The sequence below is a fragment of the Hippoglossus stenolepis genome, chromosome 2 (assembly GCF_022539355.2).
Source record: "Hippoglossus stenolepis isolate QCI-W04-F060 chromosome 2, HSTE1.2, whole genome shotgun sequence".
In the NCBI taxonomy this organism is placed as follows: Eukaryota; Metazoa; Chordata; class Actinopteri; order Pleuronectiformes; family Pleuronectidae; genus Hippoglossus; species Hippoglossus stenolepis.
This window is the reverse complement of record NC_061484.1, coordinates 25236321-25262122: the sequence shown is the minus strand read 5'-3', so window position 1 is coordinate 25262122 and position 25802 is coordinate 25236321. Positions and strand designations below refer to the sequence as shown.

General features: G+C 42.2%; 1 long non-coding RNA gene and 1 pseudogene across 1 annotated transcript; both read left to right on the top strand.

The window, feature by feature from the left end:
• The first annotated feature begins 931 nt into the window (after positions 1-931).
• Positions 932-1593, top strand: LOC124855023. The gene is made up of 3 exons (XR_007034960.1): positions 932-1013; positions 1080-1151; positions 1227-1593. It is a non-coding gene; the product is annotated as an uncharacterized LOC124855023 (long non-coding RNA).
• A 2042-nt stretch (positions 1594-3635) lies between these two features.
• On the top strand, positions 3636-23680 carry LOC124854566 (annotated as a pseudogene).
• The last annotated feature ends 2122 nt before the right edge of the window (positions 23681-25802 follow it).

The following is a 25802-nucleotide window of genomic DNA, read 5'->3' as shown; positions in this document are numbered from 1 at the left end:
ATAAGGTACATTCAGTCACACTAAGAACATGTATGAAGATGTATATGCATCCAGAAAGATTTACACTGCACTGCACTCAAACACAAAGGGAGAGATGCATGTTTTGAAAAAGATGGTTTAGAGAAAGTTGTGAAGAAAGTTGTGTGAAAGAGAATTTAACGCCTAAGTTGTATTGTTCTGGAATGAACATAGATGTGCTTGCTTCTGTAATTTTACTCAACCAGAAAAATAAGTCACCTCTCAGTTCCTTCACAGATGTTCAGAGATGCTTCCTTTTGACGTTCCTGGGTTCACACTCACATGTCTTGCTGTCAAAACACAAAAATGATGAATGGCAAGACTTTTGGGACCGTGGATACAAAAATGTCAATGCTGGGACGTTTGGGGAAAGATATCAGATCCTGTGGTTCAGTGTAATCCATTTTTGAAAGTGTTTAGAAAATGATTTACATCTGTTGTTCACACATTCAGGACTGTTTAACTGGTACCAGACACACATACAGATGCCCAATATGCACATGTATTTACATTATACAAAAACAACATTTTAAGGGCTCAGAGGTATTCATATGATGTGGGTTTAATTTAAAATACTGGAACCTGTGGTTATCACACCATAATCTGACAATGTCCACTGAAACAGAAAGCCATCGATGGTATTACACCAGTTTTCAACTCTATTGAGGGCAGGTGTAATTGTTCCTTGTGTAGCCAGATGCGCGCTCTCTGCCGCTGGGCGGGCGCTCTACCTGTTCTAGTCGGCGCACCAGTCATTAGGGCGACGTCAGGCGTCCTGTATTTAAGGAGGCGGCCGTGTTTGGCTCGCACTCCTTCCGCTTCCGCCTCCTCTCCGGTGGGTCGTGGATAGCGGGAAGAGCTACCTCTGTAGCCGCGGCGTGGTTGTGCAACAGCCAGCGCCTCCTCTAATTTTCCCCTCGTACGCAGCGTGACTGACTGCTGGCGGGGGATCGCTCCGCCGGGGGACCTTCGGGGTGCAGTTGCGGGTCTGCTTTGTAAGTAACGTTGTCTGCCGTTTCTTGCTTCTCTTACCCAAGCTGACTGTTTATGTCATGCAACAGCTGGACTCATCTACGGCTGGGGGAGACTCCCACCCTCCGGGTTGCTGTGACGGTGCCTTGGCTTGCAGGGTGGTGCGTATGGCCCCATTATTCACCCAATTCAGTTGTTGTCATAAATTATTAAATTTGTTTATTTCGCCCTCCTAGAGGCCCTGCTCCTTCTGCCGTCATTGGCCACCACGTCTCAGACGGACCTGCTGTTTTGGCTTTACCGGAAATTGCACTATCCTAACTCACACTTTTAATGAACTGTGGCAGCTGATAGGAGCACGGCTCCACAGTTGGAGACTGCCCGGGCTCAGGACCAATTCTGTGTGTTCTTGGAGTATTGTCTCGTGCACTGTGGCTCTCCACGCTACACCTTCACGGCGCGTGGAGTGATCACCACAAAGGGACGCCTAGTTTTTTAGCAACCTTTTAAATACTGTTTATATTGGTTGGTATTTCGTTGTTTGTTGTTCTGTTTTGTTTTGTTGTTTCCACGCGGACATGTTTTAATTATTCTTTTATTGTTGGTCAGGTGCTGTGGGCCTGAGGCGGCGACCCAATTCCTGGTGGCGGGGTTTTCTTCACAACCCGTTTTGTTGGTTTGCTGTGTCACGGGTGGCGAGTTTATTAATCCTTCCCCTTTTTCTTTGGTTGTCGTCGCCGCGGTAAGTCCCAGCCCTGTCCCTGTGTTGCTCATGTCAAGCGTTGTATTGCCTGTTAATTGGTGTTCTGTTTGTTTTCAGTTTGTTTGTTGATTTATGCATTTATTTGGTTATATTAAAGTTCTTTGTTTATTAGTTAAACACGTCTCTTGCCCCGTGATTTAAACGAACCTGTGCTGCTGCACTTACAATAGTTGAGTTATTTCCTGGAGGTGAAATTTCCCAGGTGGCGTTGTGGCAACCTATCACTATCCCCGCTTTCCCACCCCGCTACATTCGCAAGGATTCACTAGTGCACACTTCAATTTTTCCGGGAAGAATATTTTTGATAAAACACAACCTGATGATTTGCGAATTCATCCAAGATTTGTAAGTTGTCAACGCGCCAGTACAACAATGCGCTCTGTCTGTTCGAAATCCTTATACAATCCTTTCCCAAGTTCCGCGGATAGTAAATGGTTCCCTGTTGTTGATCTGGCAAATGCATTTTTCAGCGTTCGAATTGATAAAGACACCCAATACTGGTTTGCATTTGAGTTCAACAGAGAAAGTTATACATTCACACGCCTGTGTCAGGGCTATTGTGAATCACCGACCATTTACAACCAGGCACTAAAAGAAAGCTTAAGATCATTAGAGATAACACCAGGAAGTGCACTTTTACGATATGTTGACGATTTAATGATTTGTGCTCCAACTAAAGAACAATGTGAAAATGATACTGTGGCTCTCTTAGCTCTCTTAACATTTAGCTGCAGAAGGCCACAAAGCAAACCTGAAAAAATTGCAAAAGAACAAGTTTCATTTTTAGGGCATGTGATCACAGCAGAGGGCAAATCCCTCTCCCCTAAGAGAGTATTAGCAATTCAAAATATTCCAAAACCTGTCACAAAGAAACAAGTGATGTCATTCCTGGGAATGTGCTCTTATTGCAGATCATTTATTCCTAACTATGCTGTCCTCGAGGAGCCCTCAGCGCAATCGCACACGGGCAAGGCCTACAAGCATATAGTGAGGTGACATGGACTGATGACGCAGAGAAAGCTTTCACTGACTTGAAACTGACCTTACAAACGACCCCGACCTTAGGACTACTGAACCCTGTCCCACCTTTCACACAGGCAGTTGATGAGAAGGGGGGCTACATGACATCAGTGCTACTCCCAGACCATGGGGGCAAACAGAGACCTGTGGCATTTTTCTCAGCAAAACTTGATCCTGTTGCTGCAGGCCTCCTTACTTGTCTTAGAGCTGTAGCAGCTTCAGATAAGACTGTCATGGTATCCAAGGATTTAGTAGGATACTCCCCACTCACCCTGCTGATCCCAAATGCTGTGTCTATGATGCTATCTATAACATGCTATTCTGTTGGGAATGCTTAACATCACTGTGAAAAGATGTAATGTTCTAAACCCAGCTACTCTTCTTCTAACAGAAGGAGATGGTGAACAACACAACTGTGTAGTAACAATAGCTGAAGTTTGTTTCCCAGACCAGACTTACAGGAAACACCTTTGCAGAATCCAGACTTTGAACTGTTTGTGGATGGATCAGCATCTGCAATTCAGACAAGAAGGAGCAAATCAAGTTGGTTTCTCTGTGGTAACAGCACGTGATACATTGATTGCATGACCACTCCCTGCTTCTCTGTCTGCACAAGCAGCAGAGCTCACTGCTCTCATTGAAGCATGCAAATTGACTGAAGGGAAAAGGGTCAATATCTACATAGACAGTAGATATGCATGTGGTGTAGTACATCATTTTGCACGATTTGGAAACAGAGACAAACCAATTGTATATCATGCTCTAGTGTCTCTGATGCTTGATGCTATCCTCCTCCCCAAACAGGTTGCAGTATGTAAATGTGATGCTCACACTTTTAATAATGACCCAGTATCACAGGGTAATGCCGGAGCGGGTGCAACAGCAAGAGCAACTGCTCGCCAGCCACTACCTGCTTCACACATTCTCTTTCAGGTCGACTCAACCACCCCCACGGCTCACTTACAGGAACTCCAACTTACAGGACCGTACCAGAACATGCTAACAACACACACAGCAGACGAGGGCGCTGAAATGACAACGTGGATTCCAGGCACTGCAAGAGAGTTCCAGGACCAGACCATCCACCCACTGTACACACAGTGAATACAGCCAGGCCTGTGTGGCCTTAGAGGAACTGTACTTTTCCTCCCATCAACTGTATTAGTTGTTTTCACAGCAGTTTGCTTTCTTCTACAGTGCTGATGATGATGCATTTTGAATCCTTGTGAATTGATGTATTTGATTTTTACAGTAGTTCTCTTGTGTTGTCATAAATGACAAAAGGAGGGAAATGTATTGGAAAAATTAATTAAGTGTGGTTGAAAACTATTTTGTAGTTGAGTGTAAGTTTTGCAGACCTGTCTAAAGACTTTTATGACCTGAGCTGTTTTGGTCTGAACTGTTTATGACCTGACTGAAACTGCCAGACCCTTTAACCACTTATTTACTCTCCAAAGAACGGAATGCATGTCTGCTTATCTCTTTAGGAAACACATGTAAATCAGTTGTTTGTGTTTAGATTCTCTCTCTCTCCTCGCCTACAGAACCAGTCTGGATTGGTTCAGAGAGGCAGACTTAGTCCTCCTATATAAGATCCTTGTATTGGACTGTTCTCCATCTTCACTCTGAGATCCTTGTGACTCTCTGTGTTGATCCTTTCTGCAGAAAGCCCCTATTAAAATACACGTAGATAACTTTGGTGTTACCAGCCTCTTGTATTTTCCAGATTTCCATCACAATTTTTAATTTGATATAAATCTAGGTTTGATTAGGGGCTTAAGATTTTTTTATTTGGGGTTTAAACAAGTCTGTGTGATGCATTCTGGTCTTCATGTTCATGTGGAGCTGGTAACCAAGGTACTTTATGATTCTGCTGTGATTTTAAACACATACATTGTTTTATATCTAGGATGTGTGTGATCCAGTCACATTCAGAACAAATCACATCTCATAAACACATTAAGTTCTCACAACTGCCAACACAACACTGAGCTGCCACTAGAGGTCGTTGTATCTGAAGTTTAAGGTCTGAAAGTGTTCTCTCTTTTCTCTTCTGCATAAAGGTGAAAGTTATGTTTCACTTTTCTCATAGATTTTAAAATCTAACTCAAAAACCATTTACTCTGTTTTAATTAAAAAAAGCTGAGTTAAATTTTGTATGAAAACGAAGCAGTTCTTCAGAAAGTGACCGGTCAGGGAACAGTTGGTCTTTGTGCACTCACACCTCTCAGGTTCATAGTTGATCACTAATGGAAAAGTGAGGTCGGACACTAAAGGCTGCAGAGATCTTCTTCCTCATTAACCTGAACACACCTAGTGTAAGAAAACACCAGTCAGCTAATCCTTATCTATAAACAACTTAGTGGAAAAGGTACAGAATGTACATGAATGTATCTGAACCTGCAACATTAGACTTTAACAAGATATAAACCACATCAGTCATTTCTTCACATGTAGATTCTCCTGGTTCTCTGTGGGGGGGTGGTGGTGTTAATGTGGTGTGGCTGTAACTTTCAGCTGCCTGGTCCTTCTGTTGTGGAGACAGCAGCTGCCCCATCGTTTCCCCACCGGCTCACTGCTGTTATATATATTCGTTAAGCTGCAGCTCCAGGGTCTTGGTTCCATGATGGATGTTTAGGTTTTCATGACAGAGTCAAGTGAGGAATAGGAGGAGATATACAGTGAGTGCTCAGAGACAGAAAAACACCAAGTGTAATGTAAGGTTACAACCCTGCACTAAAAAATATGATCCCACTTGAACTTTGATTTTTGATGTTTGGACTCATTCATACGGAGGCGGCACTTTATGATGATAGAAACAAACAGTGTCATTTGTTTTATTGAGGTAAATGAATGTTAGAAAAGATATAAAGATAATGTCTGTGTGGTGAATGAAGTAGAAATGACCATGGTGATGAAATACTCAGTCAAAACATGACTTACCATGTAAAATAAAGAGAAACTAAATTTTATTAACTAAACATTATGACTCGGTCAAAATTGTGATACAGAGTAAATAATCAAACCCAACAGTTCCCACAATGAGCAAAAAAACCAACAACACAACCAGCTCCTCCCAGTCAGGATATTTCTTTGTCTCCTCCCTTCACAGGTGTATAGAGTGTAGGACCAATGCAGAACCATCAGGTGTGGACTGTGGGAGATGAGTCACTGCAGTAAGAGAAGGAGAGAGAGGGGATCAGAGATCTGTTTCTCAGTAAGAGGAAGTGAATCTATTCTACAGTCACTGACACCAGCTGAGAAATGGCGCAGCAAGAAAATGAACTGGACAGAGAAGATTCTGCTGTTGATCTGTCTGGAACCGCTGAAAGGATCAGTGACTACTGGCTGTGGACACAGCTACTGTATGGCTGTATTAACTCCCTGGAGCAATGGGGATGAGAGAGAGGAAGCTACAGCTGCCCTCAGTGTGGGCAGAACCTTCACACCGAGGCCTGTCCTGGTGAAAAACACCATGTTAGCTGATTTAGTGGAGGAGCTGAAGAAGACTGGACTCCAAGCTGCTCCTGCTGATCACTGCTATGCTGGACCTGAAGATGGCCTGTGATTTCTGCACTGGGAGAGAAAACTGAAAACTCTCAAGTCCTGTTTGGTTTGTTTAGCCTCTTATTGTGAAAAACACCTCCAGCCTCATTATAAGTCACCTCCCATTTAAGAAGCACAAGCTGGTGGAGCCCTCGGAGAAGCTCAGGAGGAACACATCTGCTCGTGCAATGAGGTGGTAGTGTTCTGCCGCACTGATCAGCAGTGTATCTGTTATCTCTGCTCTGTGGATGAACATAAAGACCGACACAGTGTCAGCTGCAGCAGAAAGGACTGAGAGGCAGAGGCTTCGGGCTGAGGAGACAAACAATCCAACAGGATTCCCAGGACAGAGAGAAAGTTGTGAAGAGCTGCTTCAACAGGAGGAGGAGGCCGTCAATGGCTCTGCTGATAAAGCAGTGAAGGATTCCCAGTGAGAAGATCTTCACTGAGCTGATCGTCTCACCATAGAGAAGAAAGAAGCTCTGATGTCCGAGCAGCAGATCAGATCCCAACGAGCAAACTGAAGTGAGTCGAGTCAGAGAGCTTCCAGGAGAGACTGGAGCAGGAGATCACTGAGCTGAGAGGAAAGACCATGAACTGAAGCAGCTCTCAGACACAGAGGATCACAACCAGTTTCTACACAACTACCTCACTGTCCTGCCTCAGTGAAGATCTACACTCATCCAGAATCAGGATCTAGTCCTCTGAGGAACTTTGAGGACGTGACAGCAACTGTGTCACAGGTCAGAGGTCGACTACAGGACATTCTGAGTGAGACAGAGACAGAATTTTACAGATTGTGTCTCAAGTGGATGTTTTACTGTCTCAGCCAAGCCGTCGAGCTGACTTCTTAGAAGCTATTCACAGGAAATCACATTGGATCAAACACAGCAAACAAACATCTGTTATTATCTGAGGGGAAACAGAAAAGTAGCATAGTAGGTAAAGAACAGTCTTATTCTGATCACTAGACAAGATTCACTGATTGGCCTCAGGTTCTGAGTAGAGAGAGTCTGACTGGACGTTGTTACTGGGAGGTGGAGGGTGACAGGAGCAGTTAGTGTGATCACATACAAGAATATCAACAGAGCAGGAAACTCAGAGTGACTGTAGTTGGATTCAATGATAAATCTTAATTCGTTACAGTGTTATGGAAACAGTTATAACTTTTAATACAGCAGCATCAGGACTCCAGTGTCAGGTCCTCTGTCCTCAGAGTAAGTGTACCTGGATCACAGTGCAGAGTGTTGTTCTGTCCTTCACAAGTCTCTGACACTGTGACTCTCCTCCACAGAGTCCAGACCCTTCCTCAGCCTCTCTATGCTGGGTTTTGGTTTATCATTATTCTGGAGCCACAGCTGAGTTCTATAAACTCAAATAGACTTGAGTCGTACAAAAGCAGTAGATTTAACCTGGATCTGTGTCCTTCGGCTGGCTGAACTCTGTGGCTGTGGCGGATCTTTCTTGTCGTGTTGGCATCCTGATAGTGGTGGTGGACCCACGATTGGTGACAGCTGACTGTGGACTATGATTGCAACAAGACTGCTTGATATACAATATTTCTCCTCAAATACTAAACCATTACTGACAATAATCCATCAATTCATTGACCTTCCATTATGCTACAACGTGTTTATTCTAATCAATATTATCTTGCTGATGTTCTCCTTTTACCCAGGCATCTATTGCACTTCTGTCCGTCCTGGGAGAGGGATCCCTCACATGTGGCTCTCTGAGGTTTTTCTATGTTCTTTTAAACTGTTAAAGGTTTTTTTAGTAGTTTTCCTTTCTCTGTTGAGGGTTAAGAACAGAGGGGATGTCACACCTTGTTAAACCCTATGAGACAGATTGTATTTGTGAATATGGGCTATACAAATAAAATTTGATTGATTGATTGATTTAGATTCTGTGTTTTTATCATTTACTCCCTTTTGTCTCCATGTTTGTTGCTCAAGTTGGAAATCGTCGTGTGATTTCTGCTCCTTTACAGAGATCAGCTGTCAATCAAACACTGACCTTCCTGCACCTCAGATATTCAGTTCTCACTTTGTAAGAGACAGAATTCTACAATGACATAAACATGAATGTGTTTGAAAGAAATAATGTTGCTGTTTCTAAATCAATGTAAAATAAGGTTCCCTGATATTTTATAACCTGTATTGATCCTGATCATCATCAATGAGCTGATTATTACAGTTCTCTTTTCTTTTCCCTTGTGAGATGGAGTGAAACAAACTGACTGTGTGTCCATGAACTCACTGAACAGAGTCATTGAACAGACTTTACTGATGAAATGAACTCAGAGAGCGTCAACATGTCAACGAATCGACTTCACTTTGGTTTGATTTACAGTCCATCCAGTGTTATGGGATGTTAGGTCACATTGTAAATGTGGAACCTGGATTGTTTTTATCACGGCTCATCTCTGCTAGTTTGAATCACTCGTCCTCATTGTATTTACATATTTGGTGAACGGGCATATTTATCTGCCACTGCGTGAGTTTCTGTTCTTTTTATTTCCATGATCTGAACTAGCAGTTCCACTGGAGAGTGTCTGATCGAGTCCCTCCTGAGGGTTTGTTCTGCAGCTCTCATCACATTTGATAAACTGTATTTGTGAATTTAATTCAGAATCCACTAGGGAGCAGTGTTTAACATCTGTCCCATATTTTATTTCATGTAAAACCTTTAAAATCAAACAGCATCAGAAACACTGCAGCAGCTGTTACTTTCTGTTTCCTGTAGAGGGCGACAGTTTCACACCACCAGGAACAGCTACTGTCTCACAGCTCCCCTAGTGGACAACAGGGAGAGGTTGTGCAATGGGAATAACTTTAAATAAACATTCAAAGTCATCACTACCTGCTCCTGTCTGCGTGTTTGATTCTTTATTACATTACAGGATCACTATCAACTCAGCACACCGATTTCCGCCAAGTGTTTGTGAAGGATGAGGTATGAGATAAGTGAAGAATACATAGATTTAGAGCAGGTCCAGGAATTTTATTTTCCTCTTCTTTAACATGGGTGGAGGTTTGGACTAATTTAAGATTTAACATTTGCTTATGTTGAAAATGGAAAATGTTATAAATTATATGCAGCTTTATGATCAGAATGGTTTATTATTATGGAATTAATTCCCCAGTCCTTTAAAAGACAGTTTTCTATCAACCATTCACAGTCATTAGAATCAGTGAAAGCATATTTGCGTTTTAAGTGGGAAAGAAAAAATATTTCACCCATCGTTGGTGGAAATATATTTAAAGATTTGAACTTTGAAATACATCTAGGTTTGATTAGGGGCTTTAGATTTTTTCATTTGGGTTTTAAACACGTCTGTGTGATGCATTCTGATCTTCATGTTCATGTGGAGCTGGTAACCAAGGTACTTTATGATCCTGCTGTGATTTTAAAAGACAAAAATACATAGTTTTGTATCTAGGATGTGTGTGATCCAGTCACATTCAGAACAAATCACATCATAAAACACACTAAGTTCTCACCACTGCCAACACAACACTGAGCTGCCACTAGAGGTCGTTGTTTCTGAAGTTTAAGTTCTGAAAGTGTTCTCTCTTTTCTCTTCTGCATAAAGATCAAAGTTATGTTTCACTTTTCTCATAGATTTTAAAATATAACTCAAAAACCATTTACTGTGTTTCAATAAAAAAAAAAAGCTGAGTTAAATTTTGTTTGAAAACAAAGCAGTTCTGAAAGTCCCCAGACAGGAACAGTTGGTCTTTGTGCACTCACACCTCTCAGGTTCATCGTTGATCTGCAGGGTGAGGGAACGTGTCCCAGTTGCCGTCAGCCTCGTCACCATCTTCTTCCTCTTCTCCCTCACAGCCGCTCTGGTCTCAGTCTCATTGCAGCCGGACGCCTTCTTCTCCATCACCATGGCAACCATTTGGTTCATCAATGGGGAGTCACAAACTGTCACACCAGCGTCAGACATCCTGCTTTAAAACATGGACCCTATGAGAGATCTATAGAGTCTTTCTATAAGTCAACGATCACATTAATGTGTGTGTGTGTGTGTGTGTGTGTGTCTCTGTCTGTCTCTGTGTGTGCCTTACTGTCTGTCTCGTCTTTCTCAGGGATGAGTTTAGTCTTGAAAAGCGTTGAGCAAGGGACTGTGGAGGAAGGAGCTGGTCTGGAGCTCCTGGCGGTGGAGGAGAGAGAGGGACAGACCGGCAGTCGTCAGAGGACAAGATGCAGCCTGAGGCGACCCGTGTTTGAGGGTCCTGCAGCGGGTGGAGGCTGAAGCCCCTGACGTCGTCCCAGTACACGAGGAGGAGCAGGATCATAAACAACGACCCCAGAATGAACGCCACTCATAGACCCCGCCATAAGCCCATGGTTACATCGAATCCAGCGCCGTGATTGGTGAAGAAAAGAGGAAGAGGTTATCTCTGCTGTCTACTTTTTTAGTTTTTCATTCTTCTATGAGTGAGTTTGTATTTGTTAATTTTACTAGTTCTTCTTTATTTGTTTTGAGATGTGCTTTATAAATAAATATATGATTTATTATTATTAAATGCATCTATTTGATTTGACTTTCATTGTTACTGTATGTTGGCCAAGATGAAGGATAACACACTCTGCCTCTCACTGAAAGCTCCTCTAGCTTTTCCAAAGTATGAACAGGCTGCTGTGAAATGCAGTAAATCCTCAAAATAACCACAACTACTTCAGCTCCTCCAGTCAGATATGTCTGAGTCTCCTCCTTCACAGGTGTGTGCGTGTAAGGACCAGTGAACAACAAGGTGTGGACTATTTGGAGATGAGTCACTGCAGGGAGTGAAGGAGAGGAGGAGCAGAATCTGTTTCTGTTCAGAAGTGAATCTATTCTACAGTCACTGGCACCAGCTGAAATGGCGCAGCAAGAAAATCAACTGGAGAGAGAAAGGTCTGCTGTTCGTCTGTCTGGATCCACTGAGCGATCCGGTGACTACTGGCTGTGGACACGGCTACTGTCTGAGCTGTATTAACACCCACTGGGACAAGAGGATGAGGAAGCTACAGCTGCCCTCCAGTGTAGACAGACCTTCACACCGAGGGCCTGTCCTGAGGCAGAAAACACCATGTTATTGATTTAGTGGAGGAGCTGAAGACTGGACTCAGCTGTCTCCTGCTGATCACTGCTATGCTGGACCTGAAGATGTGGCCTGTGATTTTCTGCACTGGGAGAAAACTGAAAGCTCTCAAGTCCTGTTTGGTTATTTCAGCCTCTTATTGTGAAAAACACCTCCAGCCTCATTTTCGGCAGTCACCTCCATTTAAACCTGGCTGGTGGAGCCCTCGGAGAAGCTCAGGAGAACATCTGCTCTCGTCACGATGAGGTGATGAAGATGTTCTGCTTGCTGATCAGCAGTGTATCTGGTATCTCTGCTCTGTGGATGAACATAAAGACCACGACACAGTGCAGCTGCAGCAGAAAGGACTGAGAGGCAGAGAGCTCGGGCTGAGGAACAAACAATCCAGCAGGGACTCCAGGACAGAAGAAAGATGTGAAGCTGCTTCAACGGGAGGAGGAGGCCGTCAATGACTCTGCTGATAAAGCAGTGAAGGACAATCAGAGATCTTCACTGTGCTGATCTGTCTGCTGAAGAAAAACTCTGATGTGAAGCAGCAGATCAGATCCCAGCAGCAAACTGAAGTAGGTCGAGTCAGAGAGCTTCAGGAGAGACTGGAGCAGGAGATCACTGAGCTGAAGAGGAAGACCATGAACTGAGAAGCAGCTCTCAGACACAGAGGATCACAACCAGTTTCTACACAACTACCCCTCACTGTCCACACAGTGATCTACACACTCATCCAGCATCAGGATCCGTCCTCTGAGGTACTTTGAGGGCGTGACAGCAACTGTGTCTGGAGTCAGAGGTCGACTACAGGACATTCAACAGTGAGACAGAGACAGAGATTTTACAGATTGTGTCTCAAGTGGATGTTTTACTGCCACAGCAAGAGCCCAAGACCAGAGCTGACTCCTTAAAATATTCTGAAATCACTGGATCCAAACACAGTAAACAAAAGATTCTGTTATTATCTGAGGAAACAGAAAAGTAACATTGTGAGTAAAGAACAGTCTTATTCTGATCACCCAGACAGATTCACTGTTTGGCGTCAGGTCCTGAGTAGAGAAAGTCTGACTGGGCGTTGTTACCCAGGAGGTGGAGGTGGAGGTGAGAAAGGGACAGATTAGTGTAGCAGTCACATACAAGAATATCAGCAGAGCAGAGAAGTCTGAAATATGTGTTGGATTCAATGATAAATCTTGGTCGTTACATTGTTATAGAAACAGTTATATCTTTTATTACAGCAGCATCAGGACTCCGGTGTCCCAGGTCCTTGGTCCTCAGAGTAGGAGTGTACCTGGATCACAGTGCAGGTGTTCTGTCCTTCTACAGCGTACTGACACCATGACTCTCTCACAGAGTCCAAGACTACATTCCTCAGCCTCTCTATGCTGGAGTTTGGGTTTGTTATTATTCTGGATCCACAGCTGAGTTCGTGAACTGAAATAGACTTGAGTCGACTGCAGCAGTGATTTAAACCTGGAGGATCCTGTGTCTGGCTGGCTGATCACAGATAATATTGGATCTGTATGTGTTGGCATCTGATAGTGGTGGTGGACCACGATGTAGGTGACAGCGGCCCGTGGACTATGATTACAACAAGACTGCTTGATGTAATATTTCTCCTCAGATACTCGACCATTACTGACAATAATCAATCAACTCATTGACCTTCATTATGCTAGAAAGTGTTTATTCCTAATCAATCTTATCTTCCTGATGTTCTCCTTTGCAGGCATCTATTGCACTTCAGTCCGTCCTGGAGGAGGATCCCTCATGTGGCTCTCTGAGGTTTTCTATGTTCTTTTTAACCTGTTAAATGTTTTTTCGTCGTTTTCCTTTCTCTTGTTGAGGGTTAAGAACAGAGGATGTCACACCTTGTTAAAGCCCTATGAGACAGATTGTATTTGTGAATATGGGCTATACAAATAAGAATTTTATTGATTGATTGAGATTCTGTGTTTTTATCATTTCCTTCTTTTGTCTCCATGTTTGTTGCTCAAGTTCGTCGTGCGTGGCGTTTCTGCTCCGCTTTTGAGATCAGCTGTCAATCAAACAGCCTTCCTGCACCACAGATATTCAGTTCTCACTTTGTAAAGACAGAATTCTACAATTACACTGACATGAATGTTTTTGAAAAGAAATAATGTTGCTGTTTTCTAGAGTAATGTAGAAATAAGGTTCCCTGATGTTTTTATAACCTGTATTGATCAGTCATCATCAATGAGCTGATTATTCGTTCTTTCTTTTCCACATGTGAGATGGAGTGAAACAAACTGACTGTGTGTCCATGAACTCACTGAACAAGAGTCACTGAACAGACTTTACTGATGAAATGAACTCAGAGCGTCAACATGTCCAACAGATCGACTTCACTGGTTTGATTTACAGTCCATCAGTGTTGTAAGGATGTTAGGTCACATTGTAAATGTGGAACCTGGTTTGTTTTTATCACGGCTCATCTCTGTAAAGTGTGAGATCCACTCGTCCTCATTGTATTTACATATTTAGTGACGGGCATATTTATCTGCTGCTCGTAGGTTTCTGTTGCTTTGATTTTCATGATCCCGTTCGCAGTTCCACTGGAGAGTGTCTGATCGAGTCCCTCTACAGGGGTTTGTTCTGCAGCTCTCTCATCGCATTTGATAAGCTGTATTTGTGAATTTGAGAATTCAGAATCCACTAGAGCAGTGTTTAACATCTGTCCCCTTATTTTATTTCATGTAAAACCTTTAAAATCAAACAGCAGCAGAAACACTGTAGCTGTTGCATACTGCATTTCCTGTAGAGCGACAGATTCACACCACCAGGAACGCAGCTACTGTCTCACAGCTCCCCTACTGGACAAACTGCTGAATGTGGTTCACGTAAGAAAATATTTTGTCTGTAAAAACAACAACAATACCAGCACAGTCTGACAAGAGTATATAGTTCTTCGTAACTATGGACATTATATTTGATCTGTTAGCTCGACTTGACATCCTACAGTCAAAGTCGGCACGTTATCGACTTTAAAAGATTGACTGTTGTTACTAATGAAAAATATGAAGAAACAACACAACAATGCAAACTTCTTAATTACTTGTTTTGTTAGTTGACAAAACAAGAACGCAGCAGAGCAACACTAAACAAAAAACGTTTTTTACGTTATGTAAAAACAGATTTTTTTATTATTCTTGCCACATACAATCATCCTGTGTGTATAGAAGGTGAGACCTCTCACTTTAATAATCCTCACCCTTCACTTCCCTCTACAGTCTACATAGATAAAAAATATTTAGGAAATGTTTCTGCCCCCATGTGGCAGAAATCACTTTATTGCAGGTTTAACCTATGTGACTCAGGCGTGTACACATATTCGGCTCATAGCACAGTACACATGTTGATGTGTATATCTTGGAGTAATGTACGTGTTATTTCTGTGTGGGTTTTCTTTGTGTGTGTGTGTGTGTGTGTGTGTGTATGTGTGTGTGTAGAGATTGTTGGCGTGTGTGTTACTGGACATGAGCAGGCAAGATCTCCCACTAAGCAGCTGTCAGAGCAGCAACAGTGTGCTGATGTTTCCGTCCAGGTCAGATCAAAGCCAGACATAATTGGCTTTGATCTCATAGCCAATTAATAACTCCATTTAGGGAAAACATTTCAAGGAGGCGGCTGCGAATCTTCTCTCTCACCCGTCCTTAAACCGTGATAAGCAACCGTCAGTGAAGCGATCTAGCAAATATACTTTTACAACCACTTTGTTGCACTGGATCACCTACGTTCATCAACATCAACAGCATCAACTGCTCAAGAGAAGTAAGTTTGGTTTTAAGCAGGAGAGATTTCAGGTTAAACATTTTAGTTTATCTTCAAAAACTAATTATCTGCCACTATTCTTAATCTTACTTACTGTAGTTTTACAGACTTTAAAAGCAGGCGTGTGTAAATGACTAAAATTGATCAATAATCTCTGTCTCTTTGAATATATCTGAAGTTAGGGATTGGTTTATCCTTTTACCTGTTATAGGTTATTGTGTCCTTCAGTCACTGAGGAAGCTGGCTGCTAAGAACAAAGCTCTGATGGAGCAGGTGGCAGAAGCAGCTGTTCTAGCTGCAGAAAACATCTTTCTGAAGAGGCAGCTGGATGCTAAGAATGCAGCTCTGGCTGCAGAAAACACCGCTCTGAAGAGGCAGGCTGTATATAACGTTGCTCTGGTTGAAAACATTGTACTGAAGAAGAAGCTGGATGCTGCAAACACAGTTATAAAAGACATGTGAAAGCTACTCTGGAAAACCTGGCTGCAGGAAACACTGGTCTAGCTGCAGTAAGCAATGCTCTGAAGAAGCAGCTAACTTTACTGAAACGCAACTCGAGGAAGCAGATAGCCTCTACTGCCTTTCAGCTGTATCAGGCCAGGGACTTGGTTAAAAATTGAGAATCTTAATGGACACAGCAAAGAGCCAGAGAGGAAAGTTGGAGAAGAAGCTCGAAGATGTAAAAGACGACAATGAGCGAAGGAGGAAGAAAGCTTCTCCTGAGCGTTGATCTTCAGCTCCAGGTCCTGGACAACGTGATAGTGGAAAACGAGTGGAAGGGGAAATTGGAAGATCTGGAGGAAGAAGTAAAACTCCTGATTCAGCGGAACATTGAGCTTCAGATTACGTTACATCAGATCATTTTAGATTTGGATTATATGGATTAATTGTTTAGGTGTTGAGTTTGAAGAAGAAAATGCTGAAACTTATGTTGTCTCTGTCTTTTCAGGAATTCGCCTTGAAGACCAATGAGTACAAGAGGTTAAGAAGGAGAAGAAGGAGAAGAAGCAGGAAAGAAAGAGCAACTGGAGAGAGAGAAGAAGGAGAAAGGAGAAGAGGAACGAACTGAAGAAGAGAGAAGAAGGAGAAGGAGGAGAGAGAAAGAAGGAGAAGGAGGAGAAAGAAGAAGAAGGAGGAAGATGTTCCCATGTTTTTGAGTAATCCTGCAAACTCAGGCTCGTTCAGAAAAAAACTGATACAGGTGGGATTCATGTGACCTTGACGTTACTCTGAAGGAACATTGGTCACAAACTGTGCAGGCGGGAGTTGCTCGGTGAATCCAAACATGGCGGCAGCTTGTAAGTGAAGAAACAATGAGGTGTTAGACCTTATTTCTTGGCGTTCACACTGGGATCAAAGAAGGTTAAAGACTAATGAGCTCAACCCAGACACTTCATTTAAATCAATAAAGAAAAATAGTTTTTCCTTGTCCTTTTGGTAGTAAAACTATGTGCACATCAGATTATGTATTTGAAATATTTGACAGCCATGAACCACAGTCACAACTTCAGTCAGCTCTTAATAACATTTTCATTGTCTTGTCTTATTTTTGCATGTGCTAATTCTCATGTCATTTCAAATTCAGCCTCTACCTGCCCACCCCAAACTCACCTGCTTTCCATCAGTCATTGATCCGCAGTATATACGGCTCATTTCCTCTGTTCTCTGGCAGATCGTCTAGTGTGTTTTCTTGGCTTTCAGGTTCATCCCCCTTGATTCATTGTTCTGCCTGATCTCTCCGCTGTGACCTGCCTTCTGGACCCTGGATTGCCGTTTTGCCTGCTCCCTGGATTTGTTTGCATTCTCTGACTGTCTGCCTGGCTTTTGACCCCTGATTATCCATTAAACAAGAACTCTTGCTCATTCTAAGACTGCTCTGGTGTAGTGCTTTTGGGTTCACGTTTGCCATTTTACGCACCCTGACAATATTCAGTTCTCACTTTGTAAAGACAGAATTCTACAATGACACTGACATGAATGTGTGTGAAAAATAATGTTGCTGTTGTTTTCTAAATCAATATTGAAATAAAGGTTCCTGATGTTTATAACCTGTATTGATCCTGATCATCATCAATAAGGCTGATTATTCTTCTTTTCCCACGCCTTGAGATGTCAGAGTGTAGGCTCGACTGATTGTGTGTCCTGAAACTCACTGAACAAGAGTCATTGAACCTTGAACTTTACTGATGAAATGAACTCAGCGTCAGCTTATGTCCAACAGATGGAAGCTTCACTTTGGTTTGATTTACAGTCCATCAGTGTTATGGGATGTTAGGTCACATTGTAAATGTGGAACCTGGTTTGTTTTTATCACGGCTCATCTTTGTAAGTTTGGATCCTGCGTCCTCATTGTATTTACATATTTATTGAGCGGGCATATTTATCTCTGCCTGTGGGTTCTGTTACTGTGCTGATTTTCATGATCTGAACTAGCAGTTCCACTGGAGAGTGTCTGATCGAGTCCCTCTGAGGGTTTGTTCTGCAGCTCTCATCGCATTTTGATAAGCTGTATTTGTGAATTTGAGAATTCAGAATCCACTAGAGGTCAGTGTTTAACATCTGTCCCTTATTTTATTTCATGTAAAACCTTTAAAATCAAACAGCAGCGGAAACACTGCAGCAGCTGTTACTTTCTGTTTCCTGTAGAGGGCGACAGTTTCACACCACCAGGAACAGCTACTGTCTCACAGCACCCCTTAGTGGACAACAGGGAGAGGTTGTGCAGTGGGAATAACTTTAAATAAACATTCAAAGTCATTACTACCTGCTCCTGTCTGTGTGTTTGATTCTTTATTACATTACAGGATCACTATTAAACTGCTTTACCGATTTCCATGAAGTGTTTGTGAAGGGATGAGGTATGAGGACCAAGTGAAGAACCCATAGATTTAGAGCAGGTCCAGGAATTTTATTTCCTCTTCTTTAACATGGGTGGAGGTTTGGACTAATTTAAGATTTAACATTTGCTCATGTTAGAAATGGAAAATGTTGTAATTATGCAGCTTTATGATCAGAATGGTTTATTATTATGGAATTAATTCCCCAGTCCTTTAAAAGACAGTTTTCTATCAACCGTTCACAGTCATTAGATTCGAGTGAAGCATATTTGCGTTTTGAGTGGAAAGAAAAAATATTTCACCCATCGTTGGTGGAAATATATTTAAAGATTTGAACTTTGAAATACATCTAGGTTTGATTAGGGGCTTTGGAATTTTCATTGGAGTTTTAAACTTGCGTCTGTGTGATGCATTCTGATCTTCATGTTCATGTGGAGCTGGTAACCAAGGTACTTTATGATCCTGCTGTGATTTTAAAAGACAAAATGCCGTTTGTATCTAGGATGTGTGTGATCCAGTCACATTCAGAACAAATCACATCATAAAACACACTAAGTTCTCACCACTGCCAACACAACACTGAGCTGCCACTAGAGGTCGTTGTTTCTGAAGTTTAAGTTCTGAAAGTGTTCTCTCTTTTCTCTTCTGCATAAAGATCAAAGTTATGTTTAACTTTTCTCATAGATTTTAAAATTTACCTCAAAAACCATTTACTCTGCTTTAATAAAAAAAAAAGCTGAGTTAAATTTTGTTTGAAAACAAAGCAGTTCTGCAGAAAGTCACCAGACAGGGAACAGTTGGTCTTTGTGCACTCACACCTCTCAGGTTCATCGTTGATCTGCAGGGTGAGGGAACGTGTCCCAGTTGCCGTCAGCCTCGTCACCATCTTCTTCCTCTTCTTCCTCTTCTTCCTCTTCTTCCTCTTCTTCCTCTTCTTCCTCACAGCCGCTCTGGTCTCAGTCTCACTGCAGCCGGACGCCTTCTTCTCCATCACCATGGCAACCATTTGGTTCAATGGGGAGTCACAAACTGTCACACCAGCGTCAGACGTCCTGCTTTAAAACATGGACCCTATATAGAGATCTATAGAGTCTTTATATAAGTCAACCGATCACAGTAGTGTGTTTGTGTGTCTGTGTGTGTGTATGTCTCTGTCTGTCTCTGTGTGTGCCATGCTGTCTGTCTCTCATCTTCTCAGGGTTGAGTTTTGTCTTGAAAGCGTTGGTGGGGACGGTGGAGGAAGAACTGGTCTGGGCTCTGGCGGTGGAGGGAGAGAGGGACGGGCCGGCAGTCGTCAGAGGACAAGATGCAGCCTGAGGCGACCCGTGTTTGAGGTCCTGCAGCGGGTGGAGGCTGAAGCCCCTGACGTCGTCCCAGTACACGAGGAGGAGCAGGATCATAAACAACGACCCCAGAATGAACGCCACTCATAGACCCCGCCATAAGCCCATGGTTACATCGAATCCAGTGCCACGATTGGTGAAGAAAAGAGGAACAGGTTATCTCAGCTGTCTACTTTTTTAGTTTTTCATTCTTCTATGAGTGAGTTTGTATTTGTTAATTTTACAAGTTCTTCTTTATTTGTTCTGAGATGTGCTTTATAAATAAATATGTGATTTATTATTATTAAATGCATCTATTTGATTTGACTTTAATTGTTACTGTATGTTGTGAATGAAGGATAACACACTCTGCCTCTCACTGAAAGCTCTTAACACCAGGTATGAACAGGCCGCTGTGAAATGCAGTAAATCCTCAAAAACCAACCACAACACAACCAGCTCCTCCCAGTCAGAATATGTCTGAGTCTCCTCCCTTCACAGGTGTGTACGTGTAAGGACCAGTGAACAACAAGGTGTGGACTGTTGGAGATGAGTCACTGCAGGAAATGAAGGAGAGAGGGAGGAGCAGAGATCTGTTTCTGTTAAGAGGAAGTGAATCTATTCTACAGTCACTGGCACCAGCTGAAATGGCGCAGCAAAATCAACTGGACAGAGAAAGATTCTGCTGTTAGTCTGTCTGGATCTACTGAAGGGATCACGGTGACTACTGGCTGTGGACACAGCTCTGCTGTCTGACTGTATAACACCCACTGGGACAAGGAGGAGAGGAAGCTACAGCTGCCTCAGTGTAGACAGACCTTCACACGAGGCCTGTCCTGGTGAAAAGCACCATGTTAGCTGATTTAGTGGAGGAGCTGAAGAAGACTGGACTCAAGCTGCTCCCTGCTGATCTTTATGCTGGACCTGAAGATGTGGCCTGTGATTTCTGCACTGGGAGAAAACTGAAAACTCTCAAGTCCTGTTTGGTTTGTTTAGCCTCTTATTGTGAAAAACACCTCCAGCCTCATTTTCAGTCACCTCCATTTAAGAAGCACAAGCTGGTGGAGCCCTCGAAGAAGCTCGGGAGAGCATCTGCTCTCGTCCGATGAGGTGATGAAGAAGATGTTCTGCCGCTGATCAGCAGTGTATCTGTTATCTCTGCTCTGTGGATGAACATAAAGACCACGACACAGTTACAGCTGCAGCAGAAAGGACTGAGAGGCAGAGGAAGCTCGGAGCTGGGGAGACAAACAATCCAGCAGGGACTCAGGACAGAGAGAAAGATGTGAGCTGCTTCAACAGGAGGGGAGGAGCCGTCAATGGCTCTGCTGATAAAACGGTGAGGACAGTGAGAAGATCTTCACTGAGCTGATCTGTCTGCTGAAGAAAGAAGCTCTGATGTGAAGCAGCAAGATCAGATCCCAGCAGCAAACTGAAGTGAGTCGAGGTCAGAGAGCTTCAGGAGAGACTGAACAGGAGATCACTGAGCTGAAGAGAAAGACCATGAACTGAAGCGGCTCTCAATTTTAGAGGATCACAACCAGTTTCTACACAACTACCCCTCTGTCTCACCACTCAGTGAATCTACCTCATCAACGTCAGGATCAAATCCTCTGGTACTTTGAGACGTGACAGCAGCTGTGTCTGAGTCAGAAGTGCGACTACAGGACATTCTGAGTGAGACAGAGACAGAGATTTTACAGATTGTGTCTCAAGTGGATGTTTTACTGCCTCAACCAGGCCCAAGACCAGAGCTGACTCCTTAAAATATTCACAGAAATCACACTGGATCAAACACAGTAAATAAGAATCTGTTGTATCTGAGGGAAACAGAAAAGTAACATTAATGAGTAAAGAACAGTCTTATTCTGATCACCCAGACAGATTCACTGGTTGTTGGCAGGTCCTGAGTAGAGTCTGACTGGAACGTTGTTACTGGGAGAGGTGGAGGTGGAGGTGAGAGGACCAGTTTATGTAAGCAGTCACATACAAGAATATCAGCAGAGCAGGGTACTCACAAAAAGAATGTTTTGGATACAATGATAAATCTTGCTCGTTACATTGTTATGAAAAAGTTGTTACTTTTATTATAACATCAGGACTCAGTGTCAGGTCCTCTGTCCTCCAGAGTAGGAGTGTACCTGGATCAGAGTGCAGGTGTTCTGTCCTTCTACAGCGTCTCACAGCACCATGACTCTCCTCCACAGAGTCCAAACCACAGTCACTCAGCCTCTCTATGCTGGGTGCATGGTTTTGTGCCGTGATGGAGCCACAGCTGAGTTCTGTAAACTCAAATAGACTTGAGTCATTAAAAGCAGTGATTTAAACCTGGAGATCCTGTGTGTCCTAGCCTTTAGCTGATCCTGATATCAATGGCGGATCCTGTATCGATGTTGGCATCTAGTAGTGTGGTGGTGGACCTGATTGAGGTAATAGCTGAACATGGACTATGATTATAACAAGGCTGAACTTGATATATAATATTTCTCCTCAGATACTTTCGACCATTACTGACAATAATCCATCAATTCATTGACCTTCCATTATGCTAGAAAGTGTTTATTCTAATCAATCTTATCTTGCTGATGTTCTCCTTTACGAGCATCTATCGCACTTCTATCCCGTCCTGGGAGAGGGATCCCTCACATGTGGCTCTCTGAAGTTTCTATGTTCTTTTAACCTGTTAAAATGTTTTTAATGGTTACCTTTCTCTTGTTGAGGGTTAAGAACGAGGTGTCACACCTTGTTAAACCCTATATAGAGACTAAATTATATTTGTGAATATAGGCTACTCTGTCATTGAATGATTGATTGATTTCGATTCTGTGTTTTATCATTTACTTCTTTTGTCTCCATGTTTGTTGCTCAAAGTTCGTCGTCGTGACGTTTCTGCTCCGCACAGAGATCAGCTGTCAATCAAACACTGACCTTCCTGCACCACAGATATTCAGTTCTCACTTTGTAAAGACAGAATTCTACAATGACACTGACATGAATGTGTTTGAAAGAAATAATGTTGCTGTTGTTTTCTAAATCAATGTAGAAATAAGGTTCCCTGATGGTTTATAACCTGTATTGATCCTGATCATCATCAATGAGCTGATTATTGGTTCTTTTCTTTTCCACATGTGAGATGGAGGTGAAACAAACTGACTGTGTGTCATGAACTCACTGAACAAAAGTCATTGAACAGACTTTACTGATGGGGCATGAGAGAGAGAGAGGAGGAGGAGAGAGGAGGAACTCAAGAGCGTCCAACATGTCAACAGATCGACTTCACTTTGGTTTGATTTACAGTCCATCAGTGTTATAGGATGTTAGGTCACATTGTAAATGTGGAATACCTGGTTTGTTTTATTACGGCTCATCTCTGTAAATTATGATCCACTCGTCCTCATTGTATTTACATATTTAGTGAGCGGGCATATTTATCTGCTGCGTAGGTTTCTGTTCCTTTTTGATTTTCATGATCTGAACTAGCAGTTCCACTGGAGAGTGTCTGATCGAGTCCCTCTGAGGGTTTGTTCTGCAGCTCTCATCACATTTGATAAGCTGTATTTGTGAATTTGAGAATTCAGAATCCACTAGAGGGCAGTGTTCAACATCTGTCCCTTATTTTATTTCATGTAAAACCTTTTAAAATCAAACAGCAGCAGAAACACTGCAGCAGCTGTTACTTTCTGTTTCCTGTGGAGCGACAGTTTCACACCACCAGGAACAGCTACTGTCTCACAGCTCCCCCTACTGGACAAACTGCTGAATGTGGTTCCACGTAGAAAATATTTTGTCTGTAAAAACAACAACAATACCAACACAGTCTGACAAGAGTATAACGTTGTTTACGTAACTGTGGACATTATATTTGATCTGTGAGCTCGACTCGGCGTCCTACAGTCAAATCGACGCGTTATCACGACTTTTAAGATTGACTGTCGTTACTAATGAAAAAATCCGAAAACAACACAACAATGGAAACTACTTAATTAGCATTTGTCAGTTGACAAAACAGGTAGCAGCAGAGCAACACTAAACAACAACCGTTTTGTCCGTTATGTAAAACAGATTTTTATTATTCTTACCACGTACAATCATCCTTTGTGTATAGAGGTGAGACCTCTCACTTTAATAATCCTCACCCCTTCACTTCCCTCTACAGTCCTTAATTTAAAGTAGGAAAATCTCTGACTGTTTGTATGTTTGTCTTTACAAGGCGTGGACACCGATGAGCTGGACAGCAACGTGGACGACTGGGAAGAGGAGACATCGAGTTTTTATCAACGAAAGAAATCATTCCTCTCGGAGATCTGTAGTCCCCTCCATGAGTAACACACTCTGTCATTCATTGTGCTGTTGTTGCATTTCATGATTAGGTGAAACACAATTATTAAACAATAAGGGCGACATCTGCTCAGTGATTCGTTTAACTTCTCTCTCCGTCCAATCGTTCTGTTTTATGAAGGAGAGAGGAATTTCGTCATTGATTGGAGAAGGGCAGCGACCACGCTGTGAATCTTGATTTCTTCACAAGCCTTGTATTGGAAGAATTAACTAAGTGTGGTTGAAACCTATTTTATAGTTGAAGAGTAACCTTTTGGCAGACCAGTCTGAAGACTTTTATGACCTGAGCTGTTTTATGGTCCCCCAGAACTGTTTATGACCTGAAAACTGCCAGACTTCCCTTTAGCCCTTATTTACACTCCAAAAGAACGGAATGTATGTCTGCTTATCTCCTTAGGAAACACATGTAAATCAGTTGTTTGTGTTTAGATTCCCTCCTCTCTCTCCTGCGCCTACAGAACCAGTCTGGATTGGTTCAGAGACAACGCTTTGTCCTCTATATAAGATCCTTGCATTTGACTGCTCTCCATCTTTACTCTGAGATCCTTGTGACTCTCTGTGTTGATCCTTTCTGCAGAGCTATTAAAATACACGTAGATAACTTTGGTGTTTCCAGCCTCTTGTATTTCCAGATTTCATACAATTTGGTGTCAGAAGCGGGATCGCCGTCTGGAGCGCATCTGGACTCGGTGTCTCTGGTTGAGTGGCTTTCTTGGGAAAATAGTTTCCAACCTTAACCTCCCAATGCGTGGTTGAGATACGGGGACCGAGACCCAAGCCCGGATCGTCTCAGCACTACGATCTATCTGGTGAGGATCTGAGATTTCAAGTGTATTTTATTTATTATTTTTTATCAGCAAACATAGTGTTAAGGAGGAGTTGGTCTGAGGTTTGGATCCTCAGACGGTTTGAAAGCCCGTGAATTTGTGACAAGGTTTAGAGAAACCTGGAAGTTAGACTGTGAGTACCTTAAAGAGTTTATTAAGAGCACAACCACAGAAAAGGACATAATACTGAGTTGTATTTGCATTGTTGAAACAAGACTCCAAAAGCGCAGAGAACTGTAGAGAACTTCTTTAAGGCACTATGATTCATGTTCATAAAAAAGGCAGGATATTTGAATGTGTATTAAATAAAGAAAAAAAAAGAAAAGCTTGAGATAAATTGAGAAGTTACCAGAGACCAAGTAAGTAAAAATTACTATTGGTTACATATTATATAGGGGATATTACAATATTTTGAGGATGTTTATATTACTAAGTTTCCCTATTTGCTCCTTACGATGGCGTTTTGAGATTGATTGAACAACCGCTAACCATATCATTTTTTCAAATATGGGGTATAAGTAACAGTAAAGAACAATTTAAAGATTTGGATAATGGAATGATCTGATAATCTAACATGAACTTTATGTGGAGGAACTATGGTGACACAGCACTAAGTCTGATACAAGTGTGAATGAAAGAATGTGGGTTTCAACTGGGGGAGTTTTAGTATAAGGCAGCTAAAATATTGAGACTGAAGCTAGGAGAAGAAAAGTAAGTCAGGCCAGAAAAAGTAAATCTTACATTTCGGAGGCAGATAGGAAGGAATGTGGAATGGTTAGAAGAATTGCATCAAGGGCAGAAAACACACTGTTGTGCCATAATGCATCAGGCGTGATACCATGAAATGGTGCACCGACATTCAATAAATTTGGTTATCAAAATAAAAATATTAAATATTGATATTTTATTATTAATATTAAATAATAACTTCAATTGATTAAAGTTACCTCGGGCACCACCCTTCCAAGGAAGGAAAAAAGATAGCCAATTTATTGATTAAGTCTCATAAGGTTCTAACTACAAATTTGGAACTCTTATTAACAATTAAATTAATAACTATAACCAAAATCACCATATAGATAGTTAGCTAGTTGAAGGATATGGAGTTCGACAGTGTAGAGGTTGGCAAAATTCACTTATGCAACATTAATGAAAAAACATTTGTGAAAAAGAAAAACATTTTATTATGAATATAATAAAAATTATAAAACACAAATTACTAGCAGTGTACTTACTAAACAAAGATAGTATGTGGTATGTGTGTGTCTGTGTGGTCAGCGTGC